We start from the raw sequence: 14,917 nt of genomic DNA, 5'->3' as shown, positions 1-14,917 counted from the left end.
TCTAGGTCGATGTTTGTTTCAAACTCTTTGTCTCCTAGAAACATACCAAACCAGTCAAAATTCCAGGATTGCCAATGAATATGTAAGAGCTACATTTCCAATGGAAGCTTAGGGGAAAATTCTAGAAACAGTGCCTAAATTTAGGCACCAGTAGAGCAACAAACGCTGTTTAAAATAGCAAAAAAAAACCAGCACTGTTAAAGCACCTACCAGTACCTAAATAATACGCACCAGAATCACGCTTACGTAGGTGCTTTAGGCTGCTGAATGCCACTGTGGGTGTGGCTAACATCGAAAGTGGCTTTGGGCATTCTAAAGCTCCCATGTAGACACGATTTATAATAAAGATAGGTGCCGGAAATCAGGCCTACATTTCCGGCACCTATCTTTCGTGGAGGTGCGATTCTCTATAGGGTGCTATTGCATGATTGGCGACTGCTGATATTGGCTCCCTTTGGAGAATCCGGGCCTTAGTGTATGTTAGTGAATCTTGTGCATATTCATTGTGGCTATACTGCAAACCTGACTGCTTGCCTCCAGAAGAGGGCTGGAAAACATAGGTCTAAGTCAGGAATCAACAATCTTTTTAAAGCAAAAAGCCATAATGGGTAGAGAAGGAGGTAAAATAATTGGCAGGAGCGACTGTGACTTCACGAACTAGTTGAATGTGTCTATCGTTCTGCGGGTTGCTGACCCCTGGTCTACGTCAATGGTTCCCAACCCAGTTCTTGGTATCCCATCCATTTCAGGTTTTAGGGATACCACAATGTATATGCATGAGATACTGCATGCACATTCATTGTGGGTATCCTAAAAATCTAACTGGCTAGGTGTTTCCCCAGGACTGGATTGAGAACCTCTGGTCTAGGTTCTATAGTCTTATCTGTAATCATGTTGGATGATGATCTTCTAAATTTTTATTGGTGCTTCAAACAATTGCTTTCTTTTTCTTTGAATATGGTTTCAGATGCTTGTTCTGAGGTTTTCACCACATCAAAAAGGTTATGTACATGTGAGCTGCCTTAGGTGTAAGTCTATGACTAAGCACAAGTCTTTATTTTTGATAGCAACAAAGATCTGCTCAGTGTTCACCACAGTAGCTATTTCTGCAACCATTGCTAATTCAAAGCAGTGTTCCTCAAGCTGCTCCTGGGGAACCCCTTAGACCAGGGGTTGCTAACCTTTGTACAGCACAGAGCCGTTTTATCCTAAATGTCTGACCCAAAATTTACAAAGAGCCACAATGGGTAGAGAAGGGGCTTTGAAATATTCCAGGCCTCTCACTCTCTTCCCTCCCCAAGGTCTAGCTTTTCTCCTCTCCAACCCCTCACAGGTCTCTGCACTTCTCATCCCTCCCTCCCCCTCCTTCAGCCCATAACCAAGGCTTTGTCCCCTCTCCAGGCCCTGACCTTTTGATCTCCCTTCCAACCCCATGATTCTTCCTCCCCCCCCCCCCCCCCCAAGGATCTGCTTAGGTACTGGAACTAGCGGAGGGGGGAGCAGGAGCATAGCCCTGTCATGGCAGTTCAACCTCACAATACCCCTACCCCCTCCTATTCAACATGTATAGGTAGCCCCCCCCCCCATGCTTACTGAAGTACCTGATGGTCAAGTGGGGGTCTTTGTGGCAGGAGCATGGTCCTCTAGCTCCCGCCTTCTCATGGCTGCCTTCTAAAATGGCTGTCGTGACTTTTCACAGCTGCTCGTTGCATTTTCTGTAGTAACCCGAGCTGCCGCAAGAAGTCATAGCAGCTATTTTAGAAGGCAGCCATGAGGAGGCAGCAGTGAGAGGGCCGTGCTCCTGCCACGAAGACCAAACACTGGACCACCAGGTACTTCAGCCCCTCCAGACCTACCGATCTATAGAAGAGCCACAGCCTCACAGAAAAAGAGCTGCTTGTGGCTTGCAAGCCACAGATTGCCGACATCTGCCTTAGACAAACTGATTTTTACAGTATCCACAATGAATGTGCATGAGAGATTTTTTTTTACCTGGAATGATCACAGGTGTTTTTACTATATTTTAATTTATTGTTTTACTATGCTGTTTTTGTCAAGTGATTGAGATTTTAATGTATTTATTAGTGTGGATTGTGAACTGCTTTAAATGGTTGTCCAGGAAGGTAGTGTATAAATATTTTATAAATAAGATAGATTAAATAAATAGATTTGCATGCACTGGAGGAGGTACTCTAGGACCAACTTGAGAAACATAAACGAAGGGAGCTCTGATAAGAAAGGTTAGCCTCAGAGGTCTTACATCAGTGATCACAAATTTTTAAGACAGTACCACTTTGGATCCAAATGAGCTGAAGGAGAGCCGCCAAATATCTTCCCATGCAGGTCCATAACACTGTTCACCAGCGAATGATCCCTACTAGCCCGCCTTCAAAATTTTCATTTTCAAAGAGGTGAGCATTTCCAAATACATTTTCTTTGTTGAGAAATGCTCTTCCTCTCATCCACTTCCCCCTATCTGTTGCAAGCTTGGATAGAGAGGTGGTGAGTTCCCATTTCTGAGCCCAGACCGTGCACCGAAGAATGCTACAGAAAGAAGCTAGAGTGTTGACACTTTAAAATAACCACAGAGTAAAGCAAAGCAGTACTAGTGTGCAAAATAGATTGAAGAGTCATGGTGGATAGGGGGAGACTGCTGAAGACCTAAGCTAGAATGAAAGTGTAGTAGCATGGATTAACAGCTGGCTACAGGACCTCACAAAATGCAGCACACAGGTTGTAGGTAAAAGTCAAAACATTGTATTTATGTAAACAAAGTTGGTACTTCTAAATTCTAATAAAGTCTCTTCAATCATAGATTTACTTCTTACAACACAGGATGAAATATCTGAACTAGGGCCATTCCTATTCTAGGGAATTCCCTTCAGGTGCTGCTGAGGCCAAGCAAGAAAACCCTGGGAGAATTCTCGCTCAGGGCTTCCCTGTCCTGTTATGCTAGAGGGCTTTTCACTTCCTGCTTTCTGTTTGAACCCTGCCTTCCTGGACAAACATCTTAACATCTTATTCTTAAATAGCTTCGCTTCAGTGAGGGACTGTTCTTAAACCCTACCTTGTACCATCTTCTCCCTCAGAACGCAAAGACAAAAATACAAGAGGCAATATTAGTATTGGTTGGATTATTGAAATGCCCTACATGCTTCATAAATGCCAGATCAGTAAATAACAAAGGCATTATACTAAATGATCTCACAGATAAAAACTGAGACATATTCCTGATTACTAAAACCTGGTCTAAAGACAATGATGGAGTTACACTAGGTATGATATGTCCCTTAGGCCATTGGTTCCCAACCCTGTCCTAGAGGACCACCAGCCAGTTGGATTTTTAGGATAGCCCTAATGAATTTGCATGAAAGAGATTTGCATGTAATTAAGATGTTAGGAATGCAGATCTGCTCCATGCATATTCATTAGGACTATCCCAAAAACCCGACTGGCTAGTGGTCCTTCAGGACAGGGTTGGGGACCACTACCTTAGGCTATCAAGCTTTAGCAGGCTTCCGTATACACAAAAATGGAGGAGGAGTAACAGCCATTACTTGCCCATGACCAATTGATTACTGAGAAATGTACAGTGACACTAGATCCCAATGTGTTACATTAGGATAAAAACTTGTATTGAAAAAACATGCACTGTTAAGGATAACTATGGCAAATTGTAACCTGGAAACTCTATATTTGTTGATATTAGACCCCTAGTTTGTATCAAGTTAGGATACAATCTTGTATTGTAAACTTGTACTGTTAATTATGTCAAATTATAACCTGTTAACTATATAATATGTATGTTTTAACCTGCAAACCATTCTGAGCTCTTTGGGGACAACAGGATAGAAAACAAATTAAATAAATAAATGTTGCCCTTCTATGATATAAACAGGGGTCTTTGGCAAGTCTAAAATGCATGAAGCTGTATGTATGCAGTCTATTTTGGGGTTTCTACCGTATGTACTCCAGTTGCCTAATACGGACCTTTTTTGTTGTTGTTGATTGCTGGGGGTGAATTGGATGCTTCTTTTGCTGACAGATGAGGAGGGAGAACTGCCATGGCACTTTCAGCTACAGCAAGGCCCTACCCTAAATTCTCTTTGTCTTGTTGACTGGTATAGATATGAGGGCTTGCATCAGCCACTTCTTCTCTTAGAGGCCAACAGCAGAGGAGGTGGATTCACAAGGACAGTTTGTTTTTTAAATTGAAGGGCTTTTTATTGAGGTACATACCACCAATTCACAGAAACAACATCAACAGGAAGCACTGCATATACAACATTGCAAAAACAGTCAAGCCCATGATCACATAAACAGATATAGATGTAGCATACATCTTCATATAATTACTATATTCCCCTACATCACCTCCCAAAATTATTCCACCCTCCCTCCCCATAGGTGAAGAGAATACTCAAAACCCAAAACAGGAATCTCCTAACCCCACCTCCCAACCACCCAAAGTACTCAGACTAGACCCGTAAGCAAAAACTCCTCCAGATTTGATCTTAGCTATGCCTTTTCCCATGTTGAAGGGCAGTCAGTTGATACATATGTTGCACTGTTGGAGTTTCTGTACCACCATCTGCCAATTCGGTGCCACAAGTTGATTCCAGTGAGCTGCAATCACAATACGTGCAGCCGTAAGAGCTAATTTACAAAAGCTAGACTCCCTGTTCCAAATCTAGCTCATGCCAAGACAAAAGCGCCTAAGACCATGAGTCAGGCAAGTCTTTACCCAATATCCTGGAGAGTTCCCCATAAACTTTGCCCCAAAACCCACAAAGCAACAAACAATCCCACCACATGTAGAGGTAGGACTCCACCTCCGCAATGCACTCTCTCTCCAGCAGAAATCCTCTCCTCCCCTTTCCATTTTCGTGAGGAGTACGGGGGTATAGTACCAGCGCATGAGTATCTTGTACCCATTCTCCACAATCAATGCAGCAATCCCCAAAGAAGATACTTCCCGCCATATAGTTTCCAGTTTTCCTGTTAGTGGTAAATGAGGAAGAAGCCATAAATCATCCACCCTCTCTTATTCCTAGAGCTTTGTAAAGAGAATTATTGAAGACCTTTAAGACAATGCTTAACACCTATTATTTTAAACTGGCCTGTCAGAGTGCAGCCTGTATTCTTAATTAGCTATACTTGAGGTTGTCCTGATATGCCTTTGTTACTGATGTCTCGTTTAATCCTAGCACACCCTACTCTCCTTGTGTATCTTAGTTGCTTTTTTAGGTTTTTCCCATTTTGTTTATTTATAATCCGCCTTTATCAAAGCAGAGTACAGTTAAACATACACAATAAAATTGACTTACTACATAAAATAGTCCTTTTACTAAGGTGCGGTAGCTGTTTTAGCGCGCACTAAATCGTAACGTGTGCTAATTCTGTGGAACAAATTAACTGGACCGCTAAGAGTGTTATCAGATATTCAGAAGTTCAAAAAATCTTTAAAACCATACTATTTTTAGAAGCATTTCAATAGTTGAAACGTTGAATGCTGGTTTTAAGATGAATTGTACTGTAAAGATCTATTTAAAATGCGATTATTCACCTGTAACCCAACATGCTTGTAAAAGTCCTGTTTGTCATATTCTGTGCATGTTGTTATTGAAATGCTGCCTAGATATAGATGGTTGATAAATTTTAAAAATAAATAAACATACACCAAAGTCATGAAATTCAACATTAATATACAGTCATTAATTTCTTCTTTCCACAACCAACCCGGTTACTAAAACAACAGTACAATTCTGTCATTGCTACGATTTTCAACTAGCATATTTCATAAGGCAAAACAAATGACGTTTCAATAGCTTTTTCAACGTACTTAACCTTCTCTGTTGTCTAAGATAAGATGGAAGCTTGTTCCACTGTTTTGGTCCTGAGCAGGAGAAAAACCCTGCCCTGACTCTCTGGAGCCTAAGCACTTTTCTTGTCGGTATTGACAAGTCTTGCTGGGCATGCGTATGTACGAGAGTGAGGTATAAGGATTTTATCCTCCTCCTTTATAATGTGAAAATTGTATTACAGTTTACTTATGTTTATTACACCTTTTCAGTTCCCTTAATATTTTTATGATTGTAAACTTCTTAGATACTGTATTTTAACTATTTGCAGTACGGCAACTAAATTGAACTGTGGGATTGTGTGTTTATCATACTTTTAGCATCATTTTATCAGGTGATGCTTAGCCATGGCACAGCCATTTCTTAACACGCGTTATTTTGGGTGAAATGCCAAGTTTCAGAAAAAAGAAAAACATGTTTTCTTCTTCGAGTAGACACTTCAACTCTGAGTCTGTGATAGAAGTTTGGTATTAGATTGGAGATATGTTTGAAGCACTGGAGTGCTGCAGTAACTCTGTACCTAGAAAAATGGTTTTGTCCTTCCACCTTGCAGCCTTCAAATTCTACAGCAAATGTCCAAGAAATATAGGGGGTCTTTTACTAAGGCGTGCTAGCCGATTTACATTACATTACATTAGTGATTTCTATTCCGCCTGTGCCTTGCGGTTCTAGGCGGATTACAAATTAGAAGAGATCTGGACATTACCGAGAGAATTACATAACATAACATTGATTCATGTACTTAACATTGGTTCATGGTGTGGTAGAGGATTATAAATTATAGGATATCTGGATTTTTCCGAAAGAATTTCAGAGTAGAGAATCAAGTTATAACAGGGTACAGTGGAGAATATCAGTATATACTGGTTACAGAAAAAAAAGTTACCTAACAATGAAGGAGGAAGTTTGTTGGTTATTGAAGGTAGATGCTTATTTAGGAATCAGAATATTTTTGGAAGGTTCTAGGTGTTGACTAATGTGTTAGAAGGTGAGCTTGTGCGAAGGGGGAGGAGATTAGTTAGTGGTGACGTGTTTTTTAAATAGAAATGTTTTGATTTCTTTTCGAAACACTTTGATGTCTGTTGTTTTGATCATCAGTTTGGTGATGGTGGGGTCAATTTTCGCTGCCTGTGTCGCTAGAAGGCTGTCGTATAGCTAAATGCTAACGTATCTATTATATTCTGTGGACGCATTAGCATTTAGCGCACTGAATCAGCTAGCATGCCTTTAGTAAAAGACCCCCGTAGTACTTAAAAATTTTGAAAGTCGGATTCTGGCTCCATTGACCAATTTAAAATGTCTCGTAGTGGCTCGCATCTTTGAACTGCAGGGTTTCTCTGAGGAGAAAAACACTTGCTTTGGAGGCTGTCTTTCATTTCTAGGTATTCAGCCCATTTTTCATGACGTTTCTTTTCTGGAAAACTGCCCTGATAAGCTTGGTGGTATTTTGTAGCTGCGTGGAGGAGAGAACTGATAAATGTAGATAGCGCATTCTGCTTTCCTTATCTGCTTCTTTCTGAAAACTTATTTGACTTTATCCTGTCCCTCGGCTGGCAATTTTGTTTTCTTTTAAACATAGTTTACTTTTGAGTAAAACAGTTTTCTTAAGATTTAATATGTTACTCCGATTCTGGTAAATGGCAATAGTAAAACTGCAATTCACCAAAAGAAAGATCTAATAAGGATACACCAGCAAATGGTAAAAAAAAACCCTCACAAAATTCCACATTTGCGGTTATTACCGTATTTGCCGGTGTATAGGATGCACTTTTTTCCCCTCAAAATACGCTTAAAATGGGTGCGTCTTATGCGCCGGTAATCAAAATTCTGAGTTGAAATTTTCAGTCAGTCTAAAACTTCTGGTTTATATTAATATACTGTCATGTTGTTCCTGCTTTCTCTCAGACGCCTCTAGGTCTCACAAGTACGCATTGTACACCCACATCACATTGTCTCTGCTCTCTCTCAGAAGCTGCAAAGTCTGTGTCACGTTGTTTCTGGTTTTGAGGATGAAGATTAAAAGGTACCTAACTACAGTGTTCCCTAGTTACGTTTTTTGTAGACATAAATAGATATAAATTTAGTACAGTTAATCATTATGGAAATATCATGAAAAAATGAACAAAATTATTTTTTTTCTTAAAAATGTGTATAAGAAGGGGTGTGTCTTATATGCCGCTGCATCCTATACGCCAGCAAATATGGTAAATAAAATTTTTAGGAACAGTATACAGCTCACATATTGAAAGTAATAGCTCAAGGCAGGTCATATAGAGTGTAAGGTCTTCCACTATGGCCTATACATTCACTAAGCTCACCGATCTGGATCGTTGTTGGGCGATTCTTTGGCCGAGTTTTGCCGAGCGACCGATTCACAACAGATTCTGCATGCAAATGATCTGATCAGATGCACGCCCTACAGTGATCCACAGCCATCATCAGTGATTCGGTGGCAGAGGAAAGGCGGGGATGGCAGCGAAGCAGCCTGTTCAGTGCTACCGCCACTGCTTTTTGGAATGGAGGTATGTCGGCCTCGCAGTGGGAGGGTCAGCGGTTTCTGCTGGGCGGGATGGGAGGGAGAGATGGAAAGGTGCTGTACAGGGGGATGGGTTGGCAGGGTCATCGGGGTTCTGATGCACGTGGGGGATGAGAGGGAGAGATGGAAAGAAGCTGTGCAGTGGGATGGGTTGGCAGGGTCATTAGGGTTCTGCAAGTTCAGGGCTCCCACTGATTCTGCATTATGGTAAGTTATATAATTTCTATTACGATATTATAACTTAATAAGAAATGTAATGTATATTGTATATAAAACTGCCCTATGAACCTGCCCCGAATCCTACGCCCCCCCTCCCCTTACCGGTCCCTGGAAAAATGTGCTTCTATAAAAGCAGTCCTTGGTGTCAAACAATTGGGGGCCACTGTATTAGAGAATCAGATAGGCACCCAGTTTTCTATCATATCGGCAGCAGTGCAGCGTTCAGGCTTTTCCTGGAACCCCTGAGGCGGCAGATTTCACTCTGCACGTCAGTCTTCGGCTCAGTTTCTGCCTCTTCTGAATTGCTGATTTTCATCTGTTCTGCGTCCTGCTCTCATGCAACCCATCCTTAAGGGCCTCTCAGATTGTTTTGGCTCTGTGCACATCTGCCCACTTTCGGATGGTATCTGATCTGGGTCGGCAAAGGCACATCGCAGCAGCAGAATAATTATTCCAGCGGTAGGAGAGTACCCTGTATGAATACCGGTTTCTCCTAGGCGCTGCTGTCTAGGAAATTACTAAATACCTACCTGTTTCATAAATTTGTAACTTGAATATTGTTGTATCTCTTGCTTATATGTATGCTTCACTGATTGTACAGACCTTCTTTGATGTGAACCATCTGGAACATATGGTAGGGCAATATATAAGAATAAAGATTATTATTACTATTTGTCTAGTTAATTAATTTGGACGCCTGAATTGGTGCCCGATGGTGCCTAGTTTTTATGTCCTTTATAGAAGCTGGCCCTAAATGCTTAGCCCACTTTTGTAAATATGTGCCTACATTTAAGCAGCCTATAGGCGCCCTTTACAAAGCCACGGTAGCAAGTCCTGGTGCGGCAAATGTATTGAAGCCCATTCAATTCATATGGGGTGTGCATTTGCCATGGGAGAATCGCTACTGGTGCTTTGTAAAATGGGGCCCTAAATTTTGAACATTTTCACCCAAATGTAGGATTTTAACTTTCTGTAACATGGATAGGTTTTCATGGGGGTTTACTTCATTTTAACGTTGTATTTGTTGAACTATTTTTAGATTAGCACACTTTGAAGTATATAGGGAAGGGTGGGAAATTTAATCTAAATAAATAAACAAATAGATTTTGGTTGTAATTTCTTTGTCTAGATTTAGGTATCTAAGTTAAATGACCATTGCAGAACATCAGGGCTGAGAGCGGAGAGTGGGTGTGTTCTGTGGTAATCAGTTAGCATGTGGGCATTGTTGTGCATTGATTAGTCCTTGTTAGGTGCCATTGACTCTCGTGTTCGAGTCAGCAACTTGATGAATTACAGATTTAAAAATAAATCAGTTTTATGCTAGTCCGGTAAGGTCCTCTAACATCATCCCCATAGTTGTTTTCAACATGTCCATTCATCTGATTGCAGATCATCCTCTTCACTTGGTTTCTTTGATCTTCCCAAACATGATGTCCTTCTCCAATGATCTTTCTCTTCTGACAGTGTGACTAAAACAAGACAGTCGTAACTTCATAAATTGGGCTTTGATTTCTTCCAGAATCAATTTGTTAGTTCTTCTGGTGGTTCACGGCACGCATGAAATCCTTCTCCAGCACCAAAGCTCAAATGAGTCAATCTTCTTTCTGTCTTGTTTCTGTAGTGTCCATGTGCCAATGGAAAAATTAGCCTGTGGCCATTAATACTAAAATTTACCACATTGGTAAGAATGGTCTTAGCACACAGGAAAGACCTGCTTAAGGCCCTACTAAGGCCACTTTTTACCGCTGTTTGGTAAAAGGGCCCCTAACAATGCCAAGAGCCCTGTGTACAGAGTTCCATTCCTCCATAGAGCCTTTTGCTATTGCAAATTTTTAAATACATAACGCTTTGCATTTAGAGTGTACCTTTTCTTTGTTGTTTTTGTCTCTGGGTTCCAATTTTCAATAAGTGAAAAAGAACTCTTGAACACACTTCTACTCAAAAGCTTTTGTTCCTCCCTGCCTCCTTCCTTTGACAAGGAAGTTTAATGCAGACCCAGTAGTCAACGGTTTAAACCATCTGTAAACACATTTTGAAAGACCTCTGTGCAGAGGGGAAATGGGCACAGTAACCAGCAAATCTACTGTGGCAAGCTGCAGTTCATCCCAGCTCAAAAGGTAATAAAGCAAATCTAAGGAGGTACAACAAACACAAAAATATCATTTTTGTTAAATAGGAGAAAGTCTAGAATTTGGTGGATTATAGTTGAGATTACTGGTGCGGATCTTTAACTAAAATTGAAGAAGCCACAAAGAGTTGCTAAGCACAGTGGGTTTCTAAGGTTCTTCATGGTTTGTGGTCAGTTCTGCCTGGATTTTTGTAACTCTTGGGGACTGTTTATCATGTGACATATGTAATTTGTTAAATGTGAAAGCATAAAAAGGGAGTAATTTTACTGTTGTTAAATAATTTACCAAAACAAAGAGGAAACTGTGGAATTGATGTACTTGATGTATATGTGTGGGTATGGGGACCTGGGGGTAGGGGGTTCCGGCAGGAGGAGATGCGAGTGAAAAAAAATGATATTTTTGTGACATGTTTCATTTGAGATCACAGAATGCGTTAAGTATTGTTGCCACCATTTGGACATAGTCTGGTGCCTTCCTATTTCCCAGAAAATTCTCGATTAAATTCTTCAATGCTTTCCATGCACTTTTCTCATGTCCTTGCAAGACTTCATCAAGGCAAAGACTATATCACTATAGAACACCCACTACAATTCATGCTTCAAAACCTCTGTTGCATAGTGTTAACAAAACGGTTTATGCCAGTCTTATGCGAGTTTTCTATCAGTTTCTGACACTGCCATGGAAATGGGCTCTTCAGTATTCAAATGAGCACTCCGGTGGATTGTTAAAAATAGCCGAGCCATTCTCCAAGAGCGGCATCAGCTTTGGCAACAAAATTCAGCGACTGGTCCAGGGGTGCCGGTACAGCAACAGCACTATGAAAAACGCATCTCTGTGTTTTGAGAAAAAAAAAATCCCAAATTGAAGTTCGGCAGGAGAGATGCCCTCTCTCTCCTGCTGCGTTGCCACTAACCAGCCCCCATCAACTCTCCTCAGCAGCGGGAGAGTTGTTCATGCTCTCCCCGCCCATCTGGCCCCTCCCCCTACACAGTGTGAGAGATGCCCGGTCTCTCTCACCCCAACAAAGCCTCTCTTCTTCTGGCTGAAAATAAGGTAAGGGGGAGAGGGTGGGGGTTGTCGGAGGCACGGGAAGGGGTTGCGTGGTGGCAGGAGAGCATGGGCAACTCTCCCACTGAGGGGAGTTGGGAGGGGGTGTTGGTTGATGGTAGGAGAGATTGAGCATCTCTCCCGCTGCGGGGGGGGGGGGGGGAGGTCGGTTGGGCAGGAGATCATGGACAACTCTCCCGCTGCTGAGGGGAGTTGGGGGGTCTTGGTTGGCAGTGGGAGAGATTGGGCATCGCTCCCGCTATGGAGGGTGTCAGTTTGGCAGGAGAGGTAGGCAACTTCCCGCTGCCAAGGGGAGGTTGGGTGTTGGTTGTTATTTGGCTGCGGAAGACATTGGGCATCTCTCCCGCTGTTGTGGGTTTTTTAAAATTATTATTCTTCGCATGTGCCCATCCCTCTAATTAGCGATAAACACTTGCTAATTCAGCGAGTTTTGGCTACTCTCCGCCAACCTCATTTGCCTGAGCATTTTTTTTTAGAATGACTCGCTTTTTTTAAATCACTACTATAATGGCTGTGACAGCAGCCCATTGTTTTTTTACCTGTTTTTTTGAAAAGCTAGGCCTCAGAGACTTAAACTCCAGTACTATCCATTCTCTCAAAGCTTTCATATAGTGAAACTGCTGAGTCAGCTCGATTAATGAGCTTTGTTTTCAGTAACTGGAACACCCTCTGTTTTGTGTATTTCCCCCAAGCAAAGTTCTTCAATGAGAAACTCATCAAGCATAGAAACCAGGAAGAGGTTTACATGCTGAGGGACCTATGCAGAAAGTCACACAATATAGCCCAAGTGAAATTATCGCAAAAAATACTGCAACATGCTGTAATTAATGAGTATACAAATTATTGTTGTATTAAAACTGCAGTAGTAGTCCATAGCTCATTGTTAAATATCACCTTTCTTATTAGTGCCTGAGCAGTGCTTAGCTCAGGCATTGACAGGAAGGGTAACATTTAAAAATATAACCACATAAATAACACACTACGGCATATGTATTGCTCACCTAACTGAATGCTTAGCAAACATCCCCCAAGCATGCCACATGGTATGTATGGGTAATGTGACCATTTATTTTTTTCCTCAAAACGGGACAAGACCCCCACTCCCGTTCAAAATGGGACGTATGGTCATGTTAACTATAGTTCAAAATATAGACAGCAGATATAAGTTCTCAAATCTGACACATTTTGATCACTAAATTGAAAATAAAATAATTTTTCCTACCTTTGTTGTCTGGTGATTTCATGAGTCTCTGGTTGCACTTCCTTCTGACAGTGCATCCTTTCTTTCTTTCATTTTTTTTTCTCTTTCTTTCTGTGTATCTTTCTCTCTCCCTGTCCCCCCCCACCCCCACCAAGACGCCGACATTGATTTCTCCAAGCCACCGCAGCAGCAACAGGCCAGGTGCATGCAACAACTGCACAAGCCTTCCCCCCGTACCCCAACGACGTCAATTCTGACATCAGAGAGGAAGTTCCAGGCCAGGAACTTTCTCTCCAGTGTCAGAATTGACATCGTTGGGGGGGGAGGGGGAAGGCTTGTGCAGTCGCTGAATGCACCTGATCTGTTGCTGCTTTGGTGTTAGGGAAGCAGGGAGAAATTCCGGGCTCCGCAATCAATGTTTGGGCACAGCTTCGAGACACTCTTTTTGAAAACAGGATATTTCGGCGTCACAAAGCTGTGTGTGGGGACAACAGGACAGGCAATCTTAAAACGGGACTGTCCTGTTCAAAACGGGATGTATGGTCACATTATGTGTAGGGTTACCAGATGTCCGGGGAAACCCAGACATGTCTCTTTTTCCCAAACGGGCTTTCCAAAATCCAGCATTTGTCTGGGTTTTGGAACGTCCTGATGAACTCCAGCCGCATCTGGAGGGCCTCTGAGCATGCACAGATGTCACACACATTTGCACATGCTCTAGACCCTCCAGACGCAGCTGGAGCTCATCCAGAAGAAGAGAGGCTTTGTGGGGGTGCAATGGGGTGGGGCTGGAGGCACAATGGGGCAGGGTCATGTATTCATGTGCGCTGTGGGAAGGAGGGCCTGGGATCTCTCCTGCCCATATTTGAGGGGAGGTGGGGGTGTTGGGGATGCGCCTTGGGCAGGAGGGCCTGGGATCCCTCCTGCCCGTATTTGAGGGGGGTGGGAGGGTGCACCATGGGTAGGGGGGCCTGGGATCCCTCCTGCTGTATATGAAAGAGGGTGGAGGTGTGCTTGGGATCCCTCCTGCCCGTATTCAAGGGGGGGTGGGGGTGTCGGGGGTACGCCGTGGGCAGGAGGGCCTGGGATCCCTCCTGCCTGTATTTGTGAGGGTGTCAGGGGTGCGCCTCAGCAGGAGAGATTGGGCATCTCTCCTGCTGTTATTTGCGGCAGTTCGGGGGGAAAGAGGGGACCACGGCAGGGCATGGGTAGGTTGCCGGGGCTGCTAAGCTGATCACGGCAGCTGCGATCAGCTCAGAAGCCCCTATTCGGAACTTATAGCCTCATTGTCAGTCCATATTTGCTATCAGGGGGAGGAGGGGAGAGAGATTTGGGAATCCATCAACCCTAAAGGAGACATTTGTGATCATAAGACATTTGTATGTTTCTCAGCTAAATCACTCTCCCTTCCCAAAATAATTTAACCTAAATGAGAAGTAGTTTGTCATGTTTACTTTGTGAGACTTATCTAGAAATAGAGAAAATGTAGAAAGAATTTGAAGAAGGCAAGAAATCAAACTAAACACCACAGCGGAGATGATCAATTAAAATAAATGGACCTGGTGCAGCAATAAATAAAACTAAATTGTTTAAATAGCTCATATACATAATCAAGACTCAACACGGGGTGTTTTGGTGTATCCGCCTGCATCAAGAGTCCATAATGATCTGAGACCTCATACAATATTGTACGTAGAAATGCATTTCCAGTCTTGGTATGGAACCGTGGCTATACTAATAATTTGGCATTCTTTTCCTATTTTAATTTTATGATTTGATTGTAAACCGCTATGATCTGTTTCAGCAATTAGCAGGATACCAAAAGTTTAATAAACATAAAAAAAGATGTAAACATAATGGTAGTGACCCTAAAAGTAGGCATATCAGCATATTCACTGCACTG

General features: G+C 42.4%; 1 protein-coding gene across 2 annotated transcripts in view; it reads left to right on the top strand.

Moving 5' to 3' along the window:
• Nucleotides 1-14,917, top strand: part of GAB3 (GRB2 associated binding protein 3) — a 244,502-nt gene that overhangs the window by 78,225 nt on the left and 151,360 nt on the right. Inside the window, exon 1 of one of the 2 annotated variants that reach the window (XM_033946080.1) lies at nucleotides 7,825-7,884. The exons of the other annotated variant lie outside the window; for it this stretch is intronic. The gene's annotated coding sequence lies outside the window, so the exon portion shown is untranslated. Of the gene's footprint in view, nucleotides 1-7,824; nucleotides 7,885-14,917 lie in introns of those variants that run through there. 2 annotated transcript variants of the gene reach the window in all.

This window comes from Geotrypetes seraphini, chromosome 5 (assembly GCF_902459505.1).
Source record: "Geotrypetes seraphini chromosome 5, aGeoSer1.1, whole genome shotgun sequence".
NCBI classification, from domain to species: Eukaryota; Metazoa; Chordata; class Amphibia; order Gymnophiona; family Dermophiidae; genus Geotrypetes; species Geotrypetes seraphini.
This window is presented reverse-complemented; position numbering and strand designations above follow the sequence as displayed.